The sequence below is a fragment of the Camelina sativa genome, chromosome 6, assembly GCF_030686135.1.
Source record: "Camelina sativa cultivar CO46 ecotype springtype chromosome 6, ASM3068613v1".
NCBI lineage: Eukaryota > Viridiplantae > Streptophyta > Magnoliopsida > Brassicales > Brassicaceae > Camelina > Camelina sativa.
The window spans coordinates 1693794-1702570 of record NC_141885.1 but is presented as its reverse complement, the minus strand read 5'-3'; the positions used below and the strand labels follow the sequence as shown (position 1 = coordinate 1702570).

General features: G+C 39.3%; 2 pseudogenes; both read right to left on the bottom strand.

Moving 5' to 3' along the window:
* Window positions 1-5836: 5836 nt before the first annotated feature.
* On the bottom strand, window positions 5837-6555 carry LOC104790080 (SKP1-like protein 14 pseudogene; annotated as a pseudogene).
* A 908-nt stretch (window positions 6556-7463) lies between these two features.
* Window positions 7464-7965, bottom strand: LOC109132425 (SKP1-like protein 17 pseudogene; annotated as a pseudogene).
* Between the last annotated feature and the right edge of the window lie 812 nt (window positions 7966-8777).

The window sequence follows — 8777 nt, the reverse complement described above, 5'->3', positions numbered from 1 at the left end:
ACACAATGGCTAAACAGCCCGCCACAAAAGCCACACAATGGTTAAACAACCCGCCACAATGGCCACACAATAACTCAAAAGATCGCCACACACGGCGCAATGACTGAAAGTTCTGCCACTAAGGCCACACAAGCCCTCTCCAAGGCTCTCCGCCACCAAAAATAGACAAATTCTAACTCACATCAAACTTTCCATTTTTAGCACTTTCCACTCCTAGAAACTTTCCACTTATAGACACTTCTAAAACAGGAAACTGTCCCGCAAACCACCGCCTCACGAAAACTTTGTACCCCAAACACCACCTCATCTTGTTACTTAGTCGCACAAGCAATCACCCCAAGCGACGAAGTAAACAAGAGAGATGGGCTGGAATACTCCATTCCCGCTCCAGCAACGGATTTCAGATGGGACCAGGCTAGGCAAGCTCAAGTCGCGGCTTGCTTCTCATACCACTTCTTAAACCTTGCCTTCATCCTCGCCTCTGGCTCCCAAGTCTGCTCCTCAACACCATCACAGTCCCAAAGGACTCTCATCAAAGGAATCTTCTTCTTCTGAAGTTCTTTGATCCTCCTCCCCAGAACCCTCACTAGTCTCGCCTCGAAAGTCATGTTAGGCTGAAGATCTTCAGGAATCTTAGCCAACAACTAATCATCCTCACAGAGACACTTCCCCAACATAGACACATGGAAAACCTTATCGAATGCTCGTATAACCTCAGGTAACTCCAGTCTATATGCCACTGGTTCAACCCGCTTAATCACTCTAAACGGACCCACCTCGGACTCAACTTAGTCTCAGTCAATGACCTGTTCGAACCCCGCAATATGGCCATCTTGAGGTACACTCTATATCCAACCTGAAACTCAAGATCTCTCCTCCTCCTATCGGCAAAACTCCTCTGCCGATCCTGAGCTTCCTTTATGTTCAGCTTGAGAACCCGAATCTTCTCCGAGGTCTCCTGAAAAAAATCCGCCCCGTACATGCTCCTCTCCCCCACCTGAGTCCAGCATAACGGTGTACGACACGACCTCCCATACAAAGCCTCATAAGGTGTCATCCCGATACTCGCCTGGTAACTGTTGTTGTAAGCAAACTCTACCAAGCTCAAATGATATGCCCAATGGCCACCCCAATCCAACACACACATCCTCAGCAAATCCTCCAACGTCTAGATCGTCCTCTCTGACTGTCCATTTGTTTGGGGATGATAAGTTGTACTCATATGCACCTTAGTACTCATCTCTGCCTGAAATGCCCTCCAGAACACCGAAGTGAAATTGGAATCCCTATCAGACACAATGCTCGCTGGCACCCCATGCAACCTGACTATCTCCTTCACATACTTCTTAGCCAAGACCGCTACTCCATCAGTCTTCTTAATGGTCAGAAAATGTGCTGACTTAGTCAACCGGTCCACAATGACCCAAATAGCATCAAACGTCCTGGATAATGGCAAGCCAACCACGAAGTTCATAGTAATCATATCCCACATCCACTCTGGAATGGAAAGACTCTTCAGCAAGACACCTGGTACCTGATGCTCAGCCTTCACTAGCTGATACACATCACACCTCGCGACCCACCTAGCCACATCCTTTTTCATCCCGACCCAATGATCGTATCTCTTGAGGTCACGGTACATCTTAGTCGCTCCTGGATGAATAGAGAACATGCTCGGATGAGCCTCGCTCAGGATCTCCTGCCTCAACTCCTCATCCTTAGGCACACTTGTAACATCCGCAAACCAAAACTCTACGTTTTGGGGATGGGTGTCGATGGACACCAAGAGTGGTGTCGACCGACACCAAGAGTGGTGTCGACCGACACCACTTATTTCTGGTTCGACCAGATTGAGTTTTTGATCGTTTTGGTTCGGTTTGGTTTAAGGAAAACCATTGAACCAAGGTTTAAAAGGGAGAAAACGACCTAGGGTCGTGTTTTGGTTGTTTTATGCCGCTTTTGAGAGGAAAAGAAGAAAAAGAGAGTTCTTGAGGTTTTTGGTGAGATTGGTGAGATTCCTTGCTGTTCTTGAGAGATCCAAGACTCGGAAGGAGTTAGAAGCTTGCTAGGAGGGTTGGATTCGTTGCTGTTGGTCTGAATCTTCCTGCAAAGAGGTGAGTGCATGACCATGGCTAATCTAAGCCCTTGATTTCCTTGTTCTTGCTTGTTTGTTGTTGTTTTGTGTGTTTTCTTGCTGGGGATTGGATGATACAGGTTCCTAATGATGTTTCTGGCATGGGTTTTGAGTATTGGATGGTTTGGAGGAGACTAGGAAGCGAAATTCGACTCTCGGTTTCATGCGGATCACAGTTGCAGGTGGAGTGTCGATGACAGTTGGGTTCCCAGCACCCCCGGCACGCTCACCGGCTAACCCCCACTGGTCCCCCCTGATACGCTTGCGATCCTACGACGTACCTCCTTGTGGAACTCTGGACCACACACTCACTGGCCTCGAGAACCCGCCCGACCACGACCACGACAATGCCCACGTCCACGACCAACAACCCAACCACCTTTAACCACTGCTCTTTCAAGAACAGAGGCTACCAAGCATATAAATAAACCGAAACCACACAAAGAAACATAAATACACCTCACCGTGGAATCTCATTGAAGGATCGAAGAAGATGTTCTAGGACTCCATGCCACACACAATTAACTAACTCACATAATCAATCAAAACATACAATCCCCAAACATCTACAGCACAAAGCCTAGTGAACCCAAACCTAGAACCGTAAGGGCTCTGATACCAAACTGAAACGACCTGACCCATTTTTTTTTTTAATTAATAAATAATAAATAATAATAATAAATAATTACAGCTAGTGGTCTCATACCCACTAGCCACCTAACCACAAACACAACCAACAACGGAAATAACATATACCAATAACCGATAAATAATCCAATCATAATCCAATAACCAATATTAATTCTAAATCATAAACTAATGATCCAAACAGCATAAACCAGAGAACCAGCAATCCTAAACAACATTCTAGGACTCAACTCTAGCAACCTAACAGAAGCCAGACAACCAAGCGAACCACTAGAACATCCTCCTCTTCATTACCTTGATTCCACGATCACACTTTGCCTTTACCTACATCACAAACACAAATTGCAATGCATGAGTATTTTATAAACACTCAGTAAGGCAATCCTCCCATCTACTGGGCTATACACACAAACAATAGGGACATCTCTAACCATCAATAAACAATCAACAATCAACAATAACAAACCAGGACTCAGCATCGACCGATACCAACATGCATCGACCGACACCAGTGGGAGGTTGCATCGACCGACGCAAGATCTGCCTCGACCGATGCAAGGCTAACTTGCATCGACCGATGCTCCCATTGCATCGATCAACGCATGATCAACATAGCACAAAAACCCTAGATTTTACGCGCCGTCCTCGCATCTACGTCGACCGATGCAATGCCGAGCATCGTTTTCCCCCAAAGCTTCTCGCCGGATTTTTGTTCCTGTAACCACAAACACAATCCCAAGCCACAAGAAAGCTTCCAATCGTCTCAAATACCAATCTAACAAGTCTAACAACACATAACACGCAAATTAGAGAGATCTCTAGCTTAGATAAGCCGTGGTCATGCACTTACCTTTTCCAAGAAGAAACTGAACCTCAAACAAGCAAAACAACGCTCCTAGGAAGCTCCTACAACGATCCTAACTACAGATCTCTATAGGAACAGCCTCAAATCTCCAGAAATCACCAAGAACACTTAGGGAACCGTTCTCTCTTTGTTTTCTCTCAAAAGCGGCTAAACTCCCCGAATGAGACAAAACACTCAAGTTAAGGGTTTTGCTAACCCAAAACGCAGCGTTTAACTTAAGTCGAAACGCAGAGAACTGAACCTGCATCTACCGATGCACCTTCTGCATCGACCGATAAAATCCCCAAACCGGGATTTCGTTCACAGATGTTACAGAAATTTACTAAGATCGAAAGGAAAAGAAAAAATGATAATTTTCATATAGAGAGTTCTAGAAGTAGTAGTAAGTAATATGTATTGTACTAAACCTTGAAAAAAAATGTTCTGATCCAAAGCAGCAATCTGCTTAATATCATTTTCATTTAAGACCTAAGTCAGCAAAGAAGAGGTGAGTCAATTTACACAAACACTAATATTTCTTCTTGAATCAACCCTAAAAGCTTGAATAAAAACGACATCTTTATCTCGATTGGACCTGCGATTGAAAAAGAAATTAATGAACTTTGTCATGCCGAAGTTGCTCTTTTGTGAAATTTTTAATCTTTTGTATATCAGACATCAATTGTGTGGTTAGGGAGGGGCTTACATGAGGAATTAATATCTCTATATCTCTCTTCTCTTCTTCCTTCTTCTTCTTCATATCACTATGTGTTTCTCTCTCTCTGCTTTCTACTTCTCTCTCTCTATTCTATGTTTTCAAATTTCTTCCCTATCCTAATTTTTAATCTTGCATCTTCTTTGAAAGAGTTCTCGATAACCAGAGAATTAGATTTCAGAATCTGTAGATTTTGATGAAATTCTTGTTCGAATTAATCAAAGGTGAATTTGGTAAGATTGCTTTGCCTCTTTAACAATGACCTATGCTTCTTCCATGTCTCGTGCTTTTCTTCTCTTTATGTTTGTTTCATTGAAGGCAAAACTTTGTGACGATGTTTTTGTTTCTTCTCTCTAACTGAATCCAAGAGCAGTCTTATAGTATGAAGGAGAAGAACAAACAATTAGAGTCGTCGTGTTTTTTTTTTATTATGTTGGCAAAGGTCTATGAAGTGAAAGAGAACGTGATGTGGCACATAGAGGTGTCAATCTTGTTGGCTCGGCCCGGTCCGGACCGAAATCCGCAAAACCCGCATATATTTGAACCCTTCTCGGCCCGCGCCAAAATATTTTCAAGCCTATATTTCAAAGCCCGACCCGCCTCTAACAGGGCTACAAGATTTTTCGGGCTTTTCTGAGCTTATCTTACGGATCAATAATTCAAACTTATAAATTAGTTTATAATATGTCTTAAAAATCAATGTTTAAATGTGCAATATAAGACAAATCAATCAAAATTTAAATAACTCATCTATATTCATTAAACCCAACTTAATCTAAAATAAAAAAATTAAAACCAAATAAATGTTTATACTTTAACCAAATAAGAAATATATAATTTATATAAAATATCACAGATAAAATTTTATAAATATTAAGTAAGGTTATTAAGTAAATATGAAAACTAAAATTAGAGTTTTAAACTTTATTTACAATAAATCATTAAAAAATATTGCAATCAAACAAAAATGTTAAAAAAAATATAATTATATTTGTATAAGGGTTTTCGGGCTCGTCCGAGCCCGATCGGACTAAGCCCTAAAAACTCTAAAGCCCTAACGAGATAAGTCCAAAAGGCACGATTTTTCTTGACATGTATTTTAGTCCGAGTCTGGTGTTTTTCAAGACCGAACCTGATTTTTGTTTTATTGTATTGATTATTGACAACGATTGAATTAAAAAAACAGTCGAAATAATGAAAAACATTTCTCAGGAAGTTCCCATGCTTAGAGATTATTAGAGATTATTTAACCTGCAACAGCTCTTTACGTACAGCTTCCCATGCTTATCAGTTTCAGACTTTTGTCTTTATTTCAGCAAAGAATAAACAACGAAAGTGAAATCAATTGATAAAAAACGGAAATTATTATTATTATTCATTCACCAAATCAAATATGGAAAAGTTATGAAAAAAAAAAAGAAGAAGAGAGAACTAAAGTCATAACCCTAAGAATTCTCATACTAGGTCACATACTAGAGAAACGAAAGAAAAAAAGTTAGGGGTTTGGAGGAGCAGCTGGTTCCTCAAAAGCCCAAGAGTTCTCCTTGCGAACTTTTTCCTCTTCTTCGGGTGTGAAATCGTTCTCGATATTAAAGATCACACGAACCTCCTCTGGCGTCATGTCTTTGATGTGATCTGCAACGTTCTGGCAAGTGAGATCAAGAAGGCCTTTGACGTTGAGATAGTTAGCAGCGAGAATGAGTTGAAAGATTGTCGCCAGATCTTTATCCTTGAGAAACTCTGCTTCCCATTCCTTGAGCTTCACGGCTTCTTCTCCAGACATTGAATCAGCTTCTTTCTTCTCCTTGTCTTCCTTGCTCTCTTCTTCAGCATCTACAACATTGACGTGTGTTTTGCAATACTCGATCACCATGGAGAGGATCTTTCCGGTGACGTTTGTAAGCGGGATTGCTTTGTCTGCACACTCGTCTTCGATCATGTGCCTTACGATCTGCAGTTTTCTCGCCACCACTTCCTCAATTACGAAAGACTCGCCATCAGAGCTCACCAACTCTATCTTTTTCGAAGACATATTGTTTATGAATTATGCAAAAGCTATTGGAATGAGAGAGATTGTTGAATGATGAATGGAATAAAGAGGAGTCGAAGATGGTCTATTTATAAAGTTTAAGAGTCGGTTAATTGTATTTTCCTTTTCACAATTGGAAAACTTGTGTTTCTTCCTTTTTCATCCAAGTCCCAATCATAATAGGAAAAACCAAATACTACTTTAACTAGGTTTTACTTTTAATAATTTTGGTCTTAACCGCAGGTAAAAATTCTGGACTTATCTTGAGAAACGCCCTTCCTCGGATGCTTACGGCCAAGATAACCAGGGAGTGGTATTTTCTCTTGTGTCATTTAATCAGTTGACTTCCTTTAGTGTCCTTAAATATAATTTCTCCAGACTACGACCACGACCACAACCACTACAAGAAAAACGATGAAACACGTCGGTTTAATAACGTCACAAAGTAAACCGACGTTAAAAGTTTTGAAAGCAAAGAATTTCCGGTCGATTTACGAACCGACCCAAATTTTATTAAGACATAATAATTCATTTGTTAAGTTTTTTTCTTTTGATGTAACCAAAAAACGAACTAGATTTGGTCGTAATATGTTATTATTTTATAAAGTGTTGATGAAAGATTTTTTGTTATCCATGTCGTTATTTACCACCACGTTGTTCACCGGAGGGATAAAAGTATAAGAAACATGCTCCGCTCACGCTCTTCGTCGGATGGTGTCCTTTTGGCATCCAATTTTGAGTATATACGGCCGATACAATCAGGGAGTGGCATTAATTGTTTATTGTGCATCTGTTTCCTTTCCTTACGTCTCCTAAATTATAATTTCTCCGACCACGACGACAACCCTCGTCTTCTTACTTATGATCTTTTCTCAAAGAGATTGGACTTAGGATTAGAAGAATATCTTGTGATACAAGCTATGGTTTTATGTTTATGTTTAACTTAGCCTAGTCAATTATCTAGGTAAGGAATGAATAACGCTATTAAAGAGACCCTAAAATTTGATCACACACTTGAGAAGCAGAAACATATAAGTCATTCACTATATTAAATCATATATGGAAAAAGAAAAAAAAAAAAAAAAAAACTAAACTAGAAGCTAGGGTTTTTTGGATCTTCAAAAGCCCAAGAGTGTGCCTTGTGAATCTCTTCTTCTTCTTCGGGTGTGTAATTGTTCTCGAAGTTAAAGATTTCTCGAACTTCCTCTAACTCTCTTTTCTATGATATAATCTGCAACGGCCTGGCAAGTGAGATCAAGAAGATACCATCACACTTTGAGATAGTCAGCAGCGACAAGGAGGCTAATGACCGTATCAACATCAAGATTCTTCAGATTCTTCATGAACACTTTGTCCCAATCCTTGAGCTTCTTCTTCGCATCCTCAGTTGCTACATGACCATCATCGACGTGTCTCTTGCAATACTCGATAACCATGGCGAGGATCATTCCTGTAACTTTTTGAAGCGGGATTGCGTTAGTATCACAGTCGTATTCAATCATTTGCCTTACGGTCTGCATTTTTCTCGCCACCACTTCCTCAACTTCGAAAGACTCGCCATCAGAGCTTGTCAACACAATCTTTTTCGAAGATATTGTTTACTTTGAATGAGAGAGGGGTTTTGGATGTCTATATTTATAAATGTAAGAGTCGGTCAACTGTGCAATAATCCTTTTCACAAATAGACTTGGGGAACCCTTTTTCAGAAAAAATAGAATTGGGGTAATTAACATGTTATTTCCTTTTCTCACAAAAAAAAAAAAAAAAAGGAAAAGAAACGCAAATTCTTCATCTCCATTCTAATCTTATCTTGATAGCTATATAAGAAACCATATCTCTCCGGTGAACAACGTGATACACGGACAATACAAACTCTTTCATCAACACTTTATAGAATAACGATACAATGTGATATATGACTGCACCTAAGGAATGTTACCAGAACGTAGCCTAAGGTTAATCCTCTCAATACGTGGGTAAACTTCTTACAGCAAGTGGACGGATGATCGGCAAATAAGATATAATTAACTAGTAGTGGGTAAACTTCTCAATACTGTGTGTGATACAAAAAACTATAAGTTGTATTTAGTTTAAGTCCAATCCTATATTTTAATACAGAATAGCAAATAGGTACCATTTTTATATTAAAAATAACAATAGTTTCTTTTTAATAAAAACATTAAGTTACAAAATACTAAAATAGTATAACATCTATAATAAGATATTTATCGTTACATACATAATACTAATAATAAATAAACAAAAGGAATATATTTATACTAGTATTATGCCATACAAAAAAATAAAACAAAAAAAACAAAAAAAACAAAAATATTTTGATCACATTTTCTTTTAGTAAAAGCAATATCAAAACGTGATCCAGAAGTGTAAATATGTTATGATTATA